The sequence below is a fragment of the Drosophila rhopaloa genome, unplaced genomic scaffold, assembly GCF_018152115.1.
Source record: "Drosophila rhopaloa isolate 14029-0021.01 unplaced genomic scaffold, ASM1815211v1 contig_155, whole genome shotgun sequence".
In the NCBI taxonomy this organism is placed as follows: Eukaryota; Metazoa; Arthropoda; class Insecta; order Diptera; family Drosophilidae; genus Drosophila; species Drosophila rhopaloa.
The window spans coordinates 7,984,632-8,001,685 of NW_025335034.1; the positions used below are offsets into that span (position 1 = coordinate 7,984,632).

The 17,054-nt window shown below is 36.3% G+C and overlaps 1 protein-coding gene and 1 long non-coding RNA gene across 4 annotated transcripts in view; one reads left to right on the plus strand and one right to left on the minus strand.

Annotated features, from left to right (window-relative positions):
• Positions 1-17,054, minus strand: part of LOC108050656 (neuroligin-3) — a 95,383-nt gene that overhangs the window by 59,711 nt on the left and 18,618 nt on the right.
• Positions 12,999-14,033, plus strand: LOC108041726. Of its 3 annotated transcripts, none has more exons than XR_001769164.1 (3): positions 12,999-13,287; positions 13,340-13,405; positions 13,462-14,033. It is a non-coding gene; the product is annotated as an uncharacterized LOC108041726 (long non-coding RNA). The 3 variants fall into 3 exon arrangements; XR_001769165.1 differs by having other exon boundaries at positions 13,514-14,033; XR_001769166.1 differs by having other exon boundaries at positions 12,999-13,161; positions 13,218-13,287; positions 13,340-14,033.

The window sequence follows — 17,054 nt, forward strand, 5'->3', positions numbered from 1 at the left end:
CAGTGTACAGCATCCCACAGAACGGTTATGGGCCGAGATGTATTTACGCCTCAGAGCGAGGCAATAATTAAGGAAAGGTGATTATCCTGTGCACTACGCATACGCCCCATTGTCTGAGTGCTAGACTCAGTATGTCACGTCGTCTGCCCCGTAAATTCACCTGTTTGACTGCGTTACTCATACACCTACGTGCCTCATTAAGGGACGTGTGCCACTCGCCCTGCTCGACTCGACTCAACTCGGTAATAGAAAACTTTGCCATAACATTTAGGCTGCCTAAACTTAATTAACAACCCCGAACAGGTAATCGGCAGGCGGTCGAATTGCCGCACCAACCTCCAGAACTCCTCTGCCGTTGTTCAGGCCATTTCATTTGCAAATGTTCTCTGGACGCAAAGCGCCATGGAGCTTTCCGCCTTCCCATTAAATTGGTCATTAGGCGTCAAGTGGCCTGCTGCCGCCGCTGGCTACGTTCTTGGTCGCTCCAGCTTTTGGGCCAAACGATGGCATAAACAAAGGCATCCGAAATTGTTTCGGCTTAATTTGAACGCGCCGCCCCGCCCATCCCAAAACGTTGACTTTAATTACTCGCCCTACTCGGCTGGCACATTCAATTAAATTATCGTGTAGCAGGTGGCTTTAAAACTGAAGGATCTGTACCAGAACAAATGTATGCAATTCCTGCTCTGAAAACAAAATTCAAGCGCAAAAACAAATCTTTTAATTGTCCTCCTATGCGGCATAGAAAAGAAAGTTTACTGTGAATTTTCTCTGAAAGTTTGTGCGCTTCTATTTGGCTTTCCTCGTGTCCCTGGCACGAAAACAAGAAAATTAGTTAAAACTTTGGCACAAACAGCAGACGACTTTTGCCTTAGGACCAACAAGAAAGGTGAGCAGGCTATTGCTTTTGCACAAAGCATGAAGCAATTTTCTGCTAGGGACAAAATAATAGGTATTTTTTAACGATCAAACGAAACCCAAGTCATTTTAGAAATTCCCTTTCGTAGAATATCTCTCGCTCAACGAGCTTTTCATCTGGGATTTCGGTCCCATTAAAATCTTCATGGGCAAAGCACATCCCTTCACTGATATATGCATAAATGTATGGATTACCAACACCGTTGCTTCATTCATATAATGTTGCACTCCTGGTTGCAACTAAGCAAAGCCAAGAAAAAATTTAAATTAATTCTCAAGGCAACACAAAAAGAACGTGCATACAGAACGAAGAGTAAGCGCATAAATAAACTATTTGTTGTTAAAGCAGCTCGCTCCAAGCATTTTGGACGACCATTTTGCCCGGTTTCCCCAACATTTTTGTAAACGGCATACAGAAGTGAAGGCAACAACGGGAGCAGGGAAATCTGTTGAGTGGAAAATTACAAAAAACTGCAAAAGCGGCGTTTACCAACATTTTCCGCATGCCACAGAGTGGCTCATTCTGCGTCTCGGGCCCCACATGTGTTGCTTTTAAGTATTTTGGCAAGTTGTGCATATTTTAATTAGTTTCCACAGGCGGCAAACAGTTTTTGGCTAACAGGCAAGCAGGTGGCAAGCGAGCGTAAGACGTGGCGTATACGCAATATGTGACCTCCTGGCTAAATGTCAGAATGTGTGCTTGTTAATGTGAGCCAGTGGATGGTTTACGCATCAGTAAATACAAAAACGAACGTAACAATACCCTCTAGAGCATGAACATATATAAATAATAAACTTACAAAAAATGCTTTAGATATTTCAACTTAATAACAATTTGTATTATAAAAAAACTATTGCTTACCAAGAACCACTTACATAATTATTATTATTTAATTAAACTAAATATTTTTTCCCGATGTTTCAATTTTAAATTTTATCTTAGAAAATGTTTTTTTTTCCAAATAAATGTTTTCGATAATTATCGATTACGGCTTTTAGTAATTTAATGCTCCTATGAAACATCGGTAAAGGGAAAAACTCAGAAACTCACAAAATAACCGTCTTATTATAAGCTTCGTTTTTAGTGAAATAGTCAGTTGAATAAGTATTTTTTGTGCAAAGTACCATTTATCCAAAGGAAGTCATTACAATATGGCGGCTCTGTGCAGCATTTATTGAAACAATTTTATTTCGATTTGAAATGTTGAAAACACCTGTATCAATCGACCCAAGTATTTGAATTTTTAAAATATCGATTTTTCCCATAATTGAACTAAAAAGTTAAAATGTTAACAAAAAAATTAAAAGCTTATTTATCTTTTTAATATTAGTTAAGTTTTCCTCTTCAATTATTTCCTGTTTTGAGTCACCCATGTCACCATGTCAGTAAGTTTTTCGCCTAAAACCCCGCTAAAATGCGCACAAGCCGCAGCTTTTTGGTTATAGCAAAAAGCAAAGTGAAACAAATGTCAAAGTAAAACTAGTCACTCACCCACGAGCTAAATCTTGGCACAATTTCTGTGCGGGGATTTCGCGTTTAACTATTTGGGCAACGCATTTGCGGCTGGGATTTTGATTGCCTTTAAGCGCACAGCCCGGCATTTAGGGTCGACAAAAGGCCAAAAGCATATCAATATGCGAGCAAACAGGGGAAAGGGGGCCAAGGAACGGCGAAACGGGGGAGTCACCTATGCAAATATTTCCAGACTGCCTTTCTCCGCTTTCCCCCTTAGCCATTCAAACTTTCTGCTCAGTTGCTCGCTCGTTCTTCGAATGTATCTTGATACAAGTACTGCAATTTGTACTCGTAGCTCAGCAAGCTCTGCCTGTCGCCTTTTCCGAGATTGGCTTCTACACACAGATGTACACGAAAAGAAAATTGAGATCAAAATATGATTTGATCTAAGAATTTTGTGTTTCTATCGTGCCTCAGAGTTCTTTTTATATTTGTTAACCAAATAAATTATTTTATTTATTTTTTTGTCATTATAATGGCATGTCTGTTGATTTAAAAACTTCAAGAATTAAAGTTTTCTCTGATGATTAATTATACAACTAAGGGCGCTATAAATTTGTTAATGTAAAATTTTAGATAATTCATCTTAGTATAACGAGTCTATTAATCAACATTGTTTTCTTTAAGCTCTGTTTTTACAGTGTAAGCACCCACATACTGGAGAACACCCACTTGACTGCTCGTTTTGGCTTTGCTGCCATTCAAATCTGTTCAGTATCCGAATCCGCCACCCCACAAAATGCATTGCACAGCAAACTGCTCCGCTCCGCTTTCATTCTTTCCTTTTCGATCCTTTTGGCTTATACGGCTCCTTGTGTTTCTGGGACCCGTTTAATAGTCGCAAATTGGTTCTCACACTTGGAATTTCGATTGGCTGTGTGATTTGCAGGGGGCCTTTGACTCGCTGAGAATGGATGAGAATCGAATAGATTTCGACTGAGGCAGTCAGACAAGTTGTTGATTTTGTGAAATTTGAAAAAGGAGCGCTCTTTGACTTTGTTTTTGCCAGTATGTGCCAAGAAAAAATCTTAATGAAATCAATATTTAATACCAAGGATTGTACGTATTTCTTCTGCCAAAAATGTTTCATAAATTTATATTATTTTAGTTATTCTTAAAAAATTAAGAATTCATAACGAGTAGTAAAAGCTCTAATATTTGTTAAATCTAGGCGCAACTAGCTAAAATCTTGCCCGAGTGGGGTAAAAGTCCATCTACACAATCTGCAAGCCATCTCAAAATTTATTTTAGAGCTTTTGGCTTGCTCATTGCAAAGCAAAATCTACATTGTCAACCACTTATCGCCCACAAAACAAATAAAATCTAACAGTTTTTGTTTCAGGCTACCAAACCGCAAAGGGAAACATTTTATTTGGCTGCGGGTGAACCCAAAAATGAACCCGCCGATGGGCTTGCTCATTAAAATTTGTTGCCGAGGCCATGGAAAAGGTGGTTCTGAAGTGCGGCATCGGGGCTTACGGACTATCAACCAGCTGAGTGTGTTGTTTATGGGTTTTCCTTTATCGCAAACGTAAACCGATGTCATCAAATATACAGCACACAAGCTCATGAGGGTAGCAATGTAAAAGATATCAGGATTTGAGTATTTTACCTCTATTTACAGAAGTTAATCAAACTTTTTGCCCTAAAAAATCCGTAAAATTCCAATAAACAGAGATACCATTGGCACATAGAGAAAATTATGTTTTTTGTTTTAATAATTTTCTTATTATTTTTCAATTTAAAAAAGTTTTGTAATAACAATGCTTCAAGCTTTTATTGATTATGTGCATAAAAATTTTTTTTTTAATAGTTAAATAACAAAATACTGTTGAAACTAAGAAATATTATTATAACAAAAATATTACCAATTAGTAAGTAAACGACATATTTAAGCTAGTTAATGTTATTGTGCAAATAACTTTAAACGATAAAGTATGACTGGTGATACTAGTCCTTGAATGGAAAATGTGACCTAAAATTCTGGTTTTTCGCCTTTCTGTTGAAAAAGAATTGTTTATCGATTTAGTGTTTTCAGAGCTCGCCAAACACAAAAAACTCATTTCAGTTGAGGGGAAGTTAATAAATTACACTTCAATTGTGCAGTCAAAGTCATGTTCGATATAAAATATATTGTGGGAGTCGGCTCGTTTCGCTCATGATTGTTTGTGTGCGAGTAAATCTGATGCTCGCAGCCGACGTCTTTGATGCCAGTTCCTGGCACGGCCTGTCAAATCAAATAATTGAACTTTCAGTCCATTGTGAAAAATGAAGCACATCCTAGCGCCTGTGGGAGCGGAAAAAACGGGAGCAAATGCCGCACATTAAAAGCGATTTAAAAATAGAAGGAAAAACCCGTGGCACGATATGAAACTGAAACCTTCTCCTCTCGTACTACACACACATTTCTTCTTAATCCATTTTTGTACTCAACGTTAGCTGATGGATTACTCTCGTTCAAATGTCGAATCTTGTTAGCGCAGCTCCCCAGCCATCTCCCCCACTCACCACCTTTCGCCACCACCCATAGTGCAGCAAAAAAGAAGGAAATGTGGCTGGAGATCCGTTGACTGAGCCTGGGGGCTCTTTTCCGGGGCACTGCCAACATTCCACGGCAACAGATGCTGATGGCTAACAAGCCAAAGGGAGCACAAGTGTCGCTGATTTTTCACGCTCCAGATTCGGGCTGTGCAGGAGTTTGAGTATGGGTTCAATCTGAAACATGGCAAAAACTAAAACAAGCACACACGTTTCAGGAATAAAATTGAAGGGAGACATTTTGAAAATGTATGTAGGAGGAATTTGGAATTAGTGGCGTTTGATTTAATTCACTGGGAGCTTTACAATTTTCATCAGAACATGAATAATTGGGAATTGCATGGTAGCTTTTACATATACATACTTTTATCAAACTATATTAAATAGCTAACAAGTTAACTAAATTGGTTAATTGGTTCATTTATCAATCGAATTTAAAGTTAACGTTAACAAATTAATTTTTTTTAATATGTTGCCATATGTTATTTTTTTTTAAATTAATTTAAAGTTAACGTTTAAAGTTAAGATACCCTTTAAGCTTTTATAAAATGTAAAAGGCTATATACTTGCATAATTACTAAAGCCTGTCCAAATTGTCCTAGTGATGGCGACATTCCCGACCCTATAAAGTATATAGTCGTGATGCGTTATTTTTCATTACAGTTAGTTTATAAGATTTATTGATTCGATTCATTTTACGTCACAAATTGTGATATCAGAAATTTTTTATGAGCTGTTTTTTATTGATAGTCTTTTTTCTTTTGCAGGTAGTATATAATTCGAAATTGTCCAGCACGGGAAACTTGATCAAAAAATTATAATTTTTTGTTTATATTGTTTTATCTTATACGCATCAGCACCAAGATTGTGACATTTTGTATATTTTCAGATTCAAATTCGGCCTTAATTTAATAAAAATTGGACAACAGTTTCATCTAGCTGCTATAGGAACAATTGGTAAAATAAATAAAATTTGATATTTATTTTTATATAATAATCTGACGCCTCCTATAGGAGCTTTTGATTAAACACATACGCATATAACTGGAGACAAATACTTTTCAAGAAAATACATTTTATATTTTACAAAAATAAACGGACAGCTACATATGTGATTGCTGACATAGGAACGATTGAAAGAGTTTTGGAAATACAACTCTCTTCATTAATCGACATATTGTCCTTTCATAAAATATTATTATTAGGCTAGCACTTTGCCTTTTAAGCCGGATCCCTATATATATTTTATCTTCGATTTTATTTTAAAAGTTGAGTGTTCCCTATTTATCATTTTGTTGCTGCAATTTTTGTAGGAGTTTTCGATAGATATCATTTTTTAGTTTGATTCATGCTCCCTGTAGACATCCCCATTTATCTTAAAGCCCAACCAGCATAGTACAGCAATCCAATTTAGCTAGGTTGTTTTTGCCTTCAGTTTTTCCGATAATTACTAGCCAGCTTCTGCTTTTCTTAAGGCTTTCAGGCTATGCTGGCTTCTGCCGTTTAATTCCCTCAGGCCAAGGACTTAGTTAACTGGGAACAGGGAATTTTTGTTTGCCTCTGCTTCCTTTTCATTTTCAGTTTCCTCATGTTGTTTTATGTTGGAATTACCGTTTTGGCTGTTTTTGATACTAGCAATTTTTCCTCTGTTCCACTCTTTTGCTTTTGTCTAATTTACTGCTCCATGTTTTCTGACTGGGAATTGCATAATAAAGAAAAATTCTCGTTCGTTCCCCGATATGTCAGCATTTTTCGCTGCTTTTAAACACAATCGAATATGAGTAGGACGGAAAACGATTTTATGTAGTAATTCATTTGGGCTAAACCTAAGTCATTAAATTTGTTTTATCTTATTTTAATCTTAATGCTTTTAAGTAAGTTTAACGTAGCTATCTGCTTTTTTGGAAAGTAGATTTTTTTGGGATAGATTGTAAAATATATATTTTTATAGCCTTGCAGAGGGTATTATAATTTCAGAGGGAGGGATATATAACCAAATGGAACCATTTTAAATGCAATCCTTTTTACGTTTGTTAAAAAATCGTAATAGTTAATCATTCGAATTAACTTTGCATAGTATTAAATGATAATTATAAATTAATATCCATTCATATATAAATTATGTCTTCTATATTAAGATATTTATTTATTATTCCATATTTTTATCAATGTAATCATTCGCAGTAAAAAACACCTAATGTAAAATAATCAATTGGGATTTATTCTGCAAAAAAAGGTAACATTTTTTGGGCTGTATATAATTATTATTTCTCCACCTTGGCTACATTATAATTGTTGCATACCCTGAGATACTCTCCTACTTTTATTGTCCAGCGAAGCATAAGCAGCCTAACAATCATAAAATGCGACTTCCAACACAAACAGCAGGAAAATCCCTCGTGTAATGTGCCGCACCTGCAGTGCGTCAACTGAGCTCAAAATTTTCCTGCCTAAAAATGAGTTTAATTTTTTATGGCTTGACCAGTCTAGCCACGCCCCTCGTTCACATATACACATACGTATGCAAAAGGAAAGCGGTGAATTTAATGATGGTAAATTCGAGCTCACAATTTTGCGCCAATTTGCAGGGCGAGCAAATCGGGAAACTGTCATAAAAAAGCTTTGTTCTGTGTGACGCATAAACTCGTATACTCGCATAACTGCAGACAATAAAGCGGTTTATGATCTAATTCTATTAGGCCAAAAGCAAGTGGGCCGGCTGTCAAATGGCCGTTGAATGTGTGTAGCAATTACTCCAAACAAAAATACTGGCCTTTCCTACTCAGCGGTGACCGTATAAATAAAAAAACAGCTACGGTCAAAGTACTAGCAACATAGCAGAGGTCCCCATGATAATAATAAACAAACTTAATTTTTTTAAATGTTTACCAAATATTTTACAAAAAAAAAATAAAAACAAAAAAGCAAGCAGGGCGAAGCATTTATACCCTTGCAAAATAAAATTCATAACAATAAAAAAGCAAACTTCGGCAAGCCGAAGATTATATACCCTTGCAGTTATTACCAAACCCAAAAAAAGCCTATATTACTAAAAACAATGAAGGTATGTCGATTTTGCGCTGCATTTTGCCATCGTTTCCGATTGCCGTTGTTGTCCGATTTTGACAAAACTTAAATTCTGATATAGTAAATAATTACTATATCTCAAAGGAATATTTTGATAAATAGAAAAACAGCAAAATAAAAACGGACGGACGGATATGGCTAGATCGACTTTCCTTAACTGAAATTATATTGCAAGGGTATAAAAAAGGTCTTGACCATTTTAAAAGAATCAAGGCCTTAGACTAGTGTCACTTTTATGTGTTACATACAGTGACAAACTTAATTATTGGCACAGCAAGCATGTTAAACTTTGAGGCTATTTTTCTTCTTATAATATGCTGATATTAAAATGAAACAAAATATTTTTAGATAGAATCATTAATTTTATGTTAAATACAAGTGACTTCATTAATTTATCTTTTATAAATAATTTATTAAAAATAAAAAACCAAATAATGGACCAAATTTGCCTGAACAAAATTATTGGCACACTTGGGTTTTAATTAACTATTTTGTTAAAACTTTATCGATTTGGCCACTTTTTTTTAAATTATCATATTGGCCTCTATAATCTTAATGGTATAATGAATAATTTTATAACTAAAATTTATTTAGTGCCTTAAAATAAAGGAAAAGTTGTTTGACTTTACAAGGGAAAAATAAAATCAACCGCATGTGTCCAAATATTAAAATTTAATAAGCAGGATCAATGCAAATCGAAAGTCAACATTAGGATGCCCTGATTTATTCGGCATATAAACAAATTTTATCAGGCGATTTTTAAAAGATTGTTTGGACTCACACCCAATTTCTTATGAATCGGTCAAATAACATAGTTAAAGAAAGTCTAAACTTAGCAGGCTTCATTAATTGCTGATCGTTAAAAAAATGAAATGCCTATGTTTGGGAAACTCGATTGTCGCTCATACTTGTCTCTTCGTGGAAGGTTTTATGGAATTGTCTTTAGCTTTAGATTGAACACAAGCCAAAAATGTTCGTGCATAAAATTAAATTTAATTTGCATTTTAAAATTTTGCCCCAATAAACCAACCTTTTGTCAATCAGGTTGGTCAAGTTAATGAAACTAACCCAGTTAGGATGCACAAACTGGCACGCACATTTATGTATTTCACTATTTTCAGCCATTCTTTTTCAACAATGTATGTACGAATAAATGTATAGAGGGAACTTTTTCCGTTGCGACATGCACAAGTGCTTGCTAACAAAGTTAACACAAGATTACTAATACGCACCATTGTACGTGACTTTTTGCTGTCAGCTAAATCAAGTTTCATTATGTGCCAAGCAATGGAGAAGGGGCTGCGATGAAAATACAGATACAACCGCAGCCAGGAGGAATATTGGGGTAGAATCGAAGGAGAAGTACGAAGGGAAAAACTCTCAGCGCTCAGGACAACTTGTGCATAAAACACCTGCAGCAACTTTTGCTAATTGTGGGCAGAGCATACGCTTATAAATGCTACTATCCAATGGCTTTTAGTCCACACCAGCAGTATCGAGTGTGGCAAGTTTGCAGCATAATTAAAGCGCAGACACGCCTCTGGCAAGAAACCCTAATGGCATTTGCAAGTGAAGCACGCACATTGCCAAGAACACAGGCACGGCATGTCGTCCTATATCTAGGACCCTGAGGACACACGGAAATAAATGTGAGAGTATTGAAAGACTAAACGCAGTGAAGGAGATATTTCCGACCCTATAAAGCATATATATTCTTGATCACCATCACCATCGATCTAGCTATCTGCTTGAAACTTTCCCAAAAGTTGTCTTTCTATTGCAGGTATTATATAAGTCAGAACGAGCCGGATCGGGCGACTATATCATATTGCTTCTATAGAAACAATCGGAAAAAAAACATTTTTTACTTATAAGTTTGTTGTTTTTAATGTTTTTTTTTTGTTTTTAGGGATTTGGTAATATTTAAATTATTTGAAATTTCGGCTTGAATTAACTTTTATAGGAAAGTCAAAAAATGAAAAAAAAATAAGATCAAATAAAATTTGTATTTTGCTGTTTATCAAAATATTCCTTTGAGATATAGTAATTACTATAAATAATTATTTACTATATCAGAATTACGCCCTTAGTTTTGTCACAATCAGACAACAATATCATATAGTTGCCATAGAAACGATGGCAAATTGCATCGCAACATCGACATAGCTTCACTGTTTTTAGTAATATAGGCATAGAAATCGAAATAGTCGTTTTGTAATAACTGCAAGGGTATATAAACTTCGGCTTGCCGAAGTTTGCTTCCTTTCTTGTTGTTATTGATTTCTTATTTATTTTTAAATGATACAAATTTAAAAACAAATATTTTAAGTTAAAGGGTATTTCTCAACTCTGTTTTAATACAACATCTAGTAAACTAGGAAACTCATGGCCCGAGTGAATCACAAACAAAGAGAAACTCTATAGTGGAGGGACCGAATATAAGATACTTACTAGCTAACCAATTGCAAAATGAACGTCCCTTCAGCTGAAGACTGACATTTCACTTGTTTTAAAAGTACACCATAAAGGATTTGCGTCTGAGATAAAAAATACAATAATCATACTCCTAGTGGAATTCCTGATTGTGCGAAACTATTAGGCCTATTTGTTTTTGCCTGTATAGACATGTCCTGTGCATTTGGCCTTTTAATCAACTAACTGTGGATGTTAGCATCCGATGTGATACTATTATAAATGACTCGCGCTGAACCAGCCACGAAAAGAATAAATATTTAATGGAGCCACACCGAATTTCAGCTTTTCCAATGGCAATTGCAGCTGCTTATTATTTATGCTTCCCCAAAGACCTGGAAAATAAGCAAAAATATAGATATTCCCACACTGTGGCTGCGGCGGACCAGAAACCCCGATCCGTATCCGTAACAAACTTTTCTGCTCCGGCAAATAAAAGCACGAGTACGCAGCCCGAGCTTGGCCTGATTTTCACGGCGATTTGAATGTTTTCTTCTCCCACCATTTTTTTTTTTTGGTTTCCCCACATGTGTGTGAAAGGATTCTGTCCTGGGCATGTGTGCTTAACTTCTGTATCATATTTTGTGGGGCAGAGTTTTATGAGTTCAAGTTTTTAAGAAGCTTTCAAATTCAACTTGACACATTGATGGCAAATTGGGGCAAGCTCGGTGAATATTTCGAAGAGCGAAGAGGTAGCTTAGATAGGCAATCTATATTAATGTCATTCGACAAAGGCTTAGTTTGGCTTTCAAAATAAACACACCGCACTCAGTTCATTAAAATACATGCGTAATGAAAACAAGACGGTGCAGCTCCTTTATCTTGTGATTACAGAAGGCAAGTATCTGTTGGATACCAATAAATATTAGCTGATTGTTACGTTTATATATCACACTGTGTGCAAATTAAATATTCAATTATTTGCCCAAAATTGCAAGTTTCCTTCCGTGCCTAAGTGCGTTTATGTGTAGCTCTGGCCCATTAATATTTTAAGTTACTTGCTGGCAACATGAAATATTACAAAGGCAACATACTGGCGCACAGTGCCTGGTGTCTGGAAATGATTATGCAATCTAATGAAAAGTAGCCCAAATAATCTATACCATATCCCAGGTGGTTGCCACGTGCGAAAAGGATATTTGGAAAGGGATTTTGGCAGGTCAACCACTGGCTGGCAGTCTCATTAACCACAACAGCAGCAGGAGCAGCCGCAATACATTATAAATTTAGCTGCTTCGCCACATGAGCTTGTGCCCGACTATACAAGTTTCTTCATTTATTCCATTATTCAATAATAAATGATAGAATGGCAGTGTCTGCGGAATACAGCCAAAGTGCGAAGAGCTGTCGATGCAAGGGTTTACAAGAAACAAAAATATAAATATGTACGCAGAATTTAAGCTTTTATATTTGGGTGTTGAGCCCCAGAAACTGAAACTTTCTACAATTCGGTAGTGTTCCAATTGAAACTAAGGCATTAAAAGCTTCACTATTTGAATATATTAGTTTGACACTGAGAAATGGTTGCTAAGTTACCTTTCAAATTTAAGAGGATCATTAACTTGCACTAATATTTAAATAATAAATAAGGCAACAAAAAATTATGTTGGAATTCTTACACTAAACATGTTTATTTCGTAATAAAAAAGTATCTTCACTTGTATTATGGTTGTGTACGCAACGAATATATTGTTAGCAATGAAGAATTAATTTGAGACCTCAATTAGAGCTTAACTTAAAACATTCTTGAGCACATTGATGGCTCTTAAGCTGAAGAACTGAGGTGCGTTTTCAACGACCACGATGTGAGAGTATAGATGCCTTAACATCTAATTATTAGAAACGGGTGCTGGGAAAACGCTCCCAAGTCAACCGCACTCAGGAAGCGCTTTTGTCTGAGTGTGGCTTGGCATTCAGCATTATCTGCTCGACTCTGCCTGGTAATTTCCTCTTAGCCTGCTTGCACTTTCTAATGGTGGGCCAAAGTGCCAGGCATGCATGAAATGCGTTTGACTGATTTGCATTTTGGCATCGGCTTCGGGAGCAGCAGGATCCTTGCGGCTGTGTGCTGAATCTAGAGTAGACTTTAGCAGCAGCCTCTGTAAAATATTTGGCCTGACTGTGGCAAATGTGGCTTTGTGGCCAACTACGGAGTAATTCAATTAATATTTTACCTTTTTGCTGCACATTCAATTTAGCAATCTTCACATACCTGAAAATAGAAACAAAAGCTTTTGTTACTTGTGCTGTTCTGACACGGTAAATAGTCATCATAATTGAAATATTTTATGGACGGAATATGTGTTATTCCGAAAACAGTAGAAATTTAAAAAATCCGAAAGACCAAATCTAAAATAGAGAAATCTCCTTATTTCAACCAACAAAAATTCTAAATGTAATGAAATGTATATAACTTAAACAAGATGTTTTAAAGATAAGACACCATTTTAGGAACTGTCAATTAGGATTGACTGGAAAAAATGTCATCGATTAGTAACATAAACTATACCGTTTAGATCGTGAAAACACACTGACCTTAAAGAGATGTTCTACCCTCTGGGTTTTAAGTACTAAGCTCAAGACTTGCATTTTCATCCAAGAAAGTTCTTTATTAAGAAGCAAGTAGTTAAGTTAGTTTTTAGAATTCCTATTTCAAGAGCTGTAAAAAACTGCATTTCAAAAACAGGAAGCGACCACCCCCGACAATCCTTGTGGCAACCGAGGAAAAGTCAAGGCAAGTCCCCTCGGGAATAGCGGTAAGTATGACAAAGTTTATACATTTTCAAGCTAAAAACTGAGCTCTAATAGCACGGTCAACGAGTCGTATAATTAACGTTATGCCAGAGCGAGAAAGTGCCACTTACTGTGCCGGGGGTAAGTCTGTGGAAAGCGGTCGGAAAACTAAAGACAAAGTCAAACACTTGTCACAGTTTCGACTGAAGGTGGGGCAGCCTTGGAACTTAAACAGTTGCACTTTTCCAGGGGGCGTGGCCACCCCGAGGCACCCCTTTGTCTGTGTGTGTTCCAGTCATTAAATGAATGGCAGCCCGGCAAAAACGCCGCCAGAATTCATCGCAGCACATAAAACGCACCACAGGCAAAGGATGAAGAACCGAGGACGAGGATGACGATGGTTTGGAGTGGCCTGTCGCAGCTTTTGTCTTAAATTGGCTAATAAACTGCCATCTGTCGGGTGAAGGGGCGGTGAAAAGTGCTGGGCGTGTGACTTTGCGCGGTTGGCAAGTTGAAATGCTTGCGGCTTCATTAGGCGCCCATAACGTGAGCACATGAAATTGAAATGTTTAGCTGCCCTCAAGTCAAGTTAAATCTCAGCGAAAAACAGGCCAATATCTGGAAAATTAAATAAGTAGCCCTTAATGCAAAAAGTACGAAATCTCAAGTCATAAAGTTCCTTATGGTCTGTCTTTCCTTGCAACAAGTTTCTGTATAATTTGAATATTAAGTATTAGTGTAAAAAAACGATTATTAATACAAAAAAATTTTATACCGAATTAGAAAAGTTTTGTTATGTGTAAAAAGTACAGTAAGATTTATAAAGAAGCTAATAATCTCTTTCTTATAATATACTATTGGCAGTTTACATTATATGAACATTTATAATATATTTATTTTTCAAGCCTATCCTTGTTATGGGAAGTACAATAGACTCTGTCTCTTTATCTCCATGGTTTTCCACTTGTGGCATTTATGTTGAATACGTCTCTAATGAAATACTTTTGCGTCAAGGCCGAACATTTTAATTAAAACAAGAAAGGAAAGCTAACTTCGGGCGGAGCCGAAGTTGATATACCCTTGCAGAATATTCTATAAATTATATTCTCCAAAATTATTCATATGATGCATTCTTAATACTCATAAAAAGTCCCAACTTCCTAACTTTAAAAACACCAAAGTTATATCATTTCCAATCGTTCAGTTATATGGCAGCTATAAGATATAGTCGGCCGATCCTTATGAAATTTGGTAGGTCGGATTGATTGGCCAAAAATAAAACCCATAGAAAATCCCAACTTCCTAACTTTACAAACACCAAAGCTATGGCATTTCCGATCAATCAGTTATATGGCGGCTATAGGATATAGTCGTCCGATCCTTATGAAATTTGGTAGGTCGGATTGATTAGCCAAAAATAAAACCCATAGAAAATCCCAACTTCCTAACTTTAAAAACACCAAAGTTATGGCATTTCCGATCGTTCAGTTATATGGCAGCTATATGATATAGTGGCCCGATCCGGCTCGTTCCGACTTATATACTACCTGCAATAGAAAGACAACTTTTGGGAAAGTTTCAAGCAGATAGCTTTAAAACTGAGGGACTAGTTTGCGTAGAAACGGACGGACAGACGGACAGACGGACAGACGGACGGACAGACGGACATGGCTAGATCGACTCTCCTGGTGATGCTGATCAAGAATATATATACTTTATAGGGTCGGAAATGTCTCCTTCACTGCGTTACAAACTTTTGACTGAAATTATAATACCCTCTGCAAGGGTATAAATATGTGTTACGCACAGCAAACATTGGCAGTTGTTTTATTGAAAAATACCTGCCCAACTGCCCGTGATGATACACACTAAAATTAATAGGCACACACGAGACGAGAACTATTGACCAAACACGTAATTAAATCATTCTGAAATCGAATTTATTATGGTGAGTTATTGGTATGCGGGGAAATTACGTATCCATAAGGCCAATTCAGACACATTTCAAATTCGAATTTTGGCTGCGTCAAAGAAAATGTCTTAATTAAAATACAGCCTGAGCATTTATTAGTCACATTTGGCCATTAAATATCCCTAAAAGGCAACGAGTTGTATAAATAAATTTGTGAAAAGTATTCACATAAAAGCTGAAGCGCCCGATTTAATGCTGTGGGTGGCGGGGAGAGGGACGGATTAGTTGGCTGAGGAGCGGGATTTCAGTCAAAACACATACAACTTTGTGCTGTGATTGAGGATTTTGTTTGGGTTGAGGAGGAAACTCGTGTCGGAAAAGTCGGAAAAGTCCGTCTTTTTACATACACTGAAATACAACTAATTTAAAATCTTTGATATAAATGCTTAATAAATTTGTTAGTTCATTTTTAATATTTTTGATTAGCTTAATTCACAATATTAATTTTCAAATTCATTCATTGAATTGCCAATTAATTTTATTTTATGCTTAAAAATAATTTTGTTTTTTTGTTGATTAGCTTAGCTCATTAGCTTGTTTTGATAAGCTTAATTCACATTATTAATTTTAAAATTCATTCATTGAATTGCCAATTAATTTTTTCAATGCTTAAGAATAATTTTGTTTTGGTAAAATTTATTTACTTAAATATGTATCAGACAAACTAAGTATTTTTTCATGTGTTCACTGATTGCCGACTGATGCCTTAGACAAATGAAAAAAATAATAAGATCGGATATTACCCAGAGAGGTTTGTCATCTATCTTGAGGAGATTTTCGCGTACTGCTTAAAATTTTTTGAGGCTTTTCTTCTAAGCCCGTAGGAAATACTAACATTTCTGTTCACATTTCCTGGATCATAGAGATTTCATTATTTTTTAACGTTCACCTTTTTTAGTACAATATTTCTCTGTTCTTTTCGGGGGTCAAGCAGGCGAATTGACTTGACTTTTATGGCGGTCATAAAAGGGACTTTAATGTGTTTATGCCCCTTGCCAGTTTACGAAAGCAAACTTCTGCTGTCCTTCACATAAATCGCTTTGAAACACACCCGGAAAGTCCGATGGAATTATGCGTGGGCGCACATTAAATGGGCAACAAACGACGTTTTCTACTCTTACGATATATTCCAGAACTTCTTGGCATGTGTGTGCTAGGGAATGCCTCGGGCATTGACTTCTTCGCATCCAAATCAAGTTGTCAAGGCTCTAGATTACCAGAGCGGGCAGGCAGGCAGTCAAATGAGCTGGCATAAATCCACGCCGCTGGCCAAATATTGATCGGGGGACGTGCTTGAGGTGTACCCCCATTTCAGCCATCCAGGAAGTCAGCTGGCAGCGTTTGTTTGTCGCCCTCGCCTCTGCTGACAATCTGTCAGGTGCCACTTAACATAAAGGTGGGTAAGCCGGAGAGACGCGGAGTGCGGATGATGTTTACCTTTAGCTTTCACCAGGCACGCAAATCCTTCGAAGCAATCAATTTGTTTTTATTGAATTTTCCCTAGCTAGCCAGCACTTTGGAAACGCCAGTTCGGCGAAGGACATTCATTCTTGGTACGCATGACACACCTTACACAGGAAATAGTTTTAATATTTATAAATTATTGTTTATGGGTTTTCGGATTTGTTCTCTTAAAATCACATCAGATTTTGAATATACAATCCATATTCTTTAATTAATTAATTAGCTAAAGTTTTTCAAGTCCTTTTACTTATTAATATTTAGATATACAAACATTTAAAATTGTTCCAATAATGAGCAAGAATAAGCAAATTATAATTCTTTAAATTTTAAAGCTCTACTTCAGGCTGCTATTAA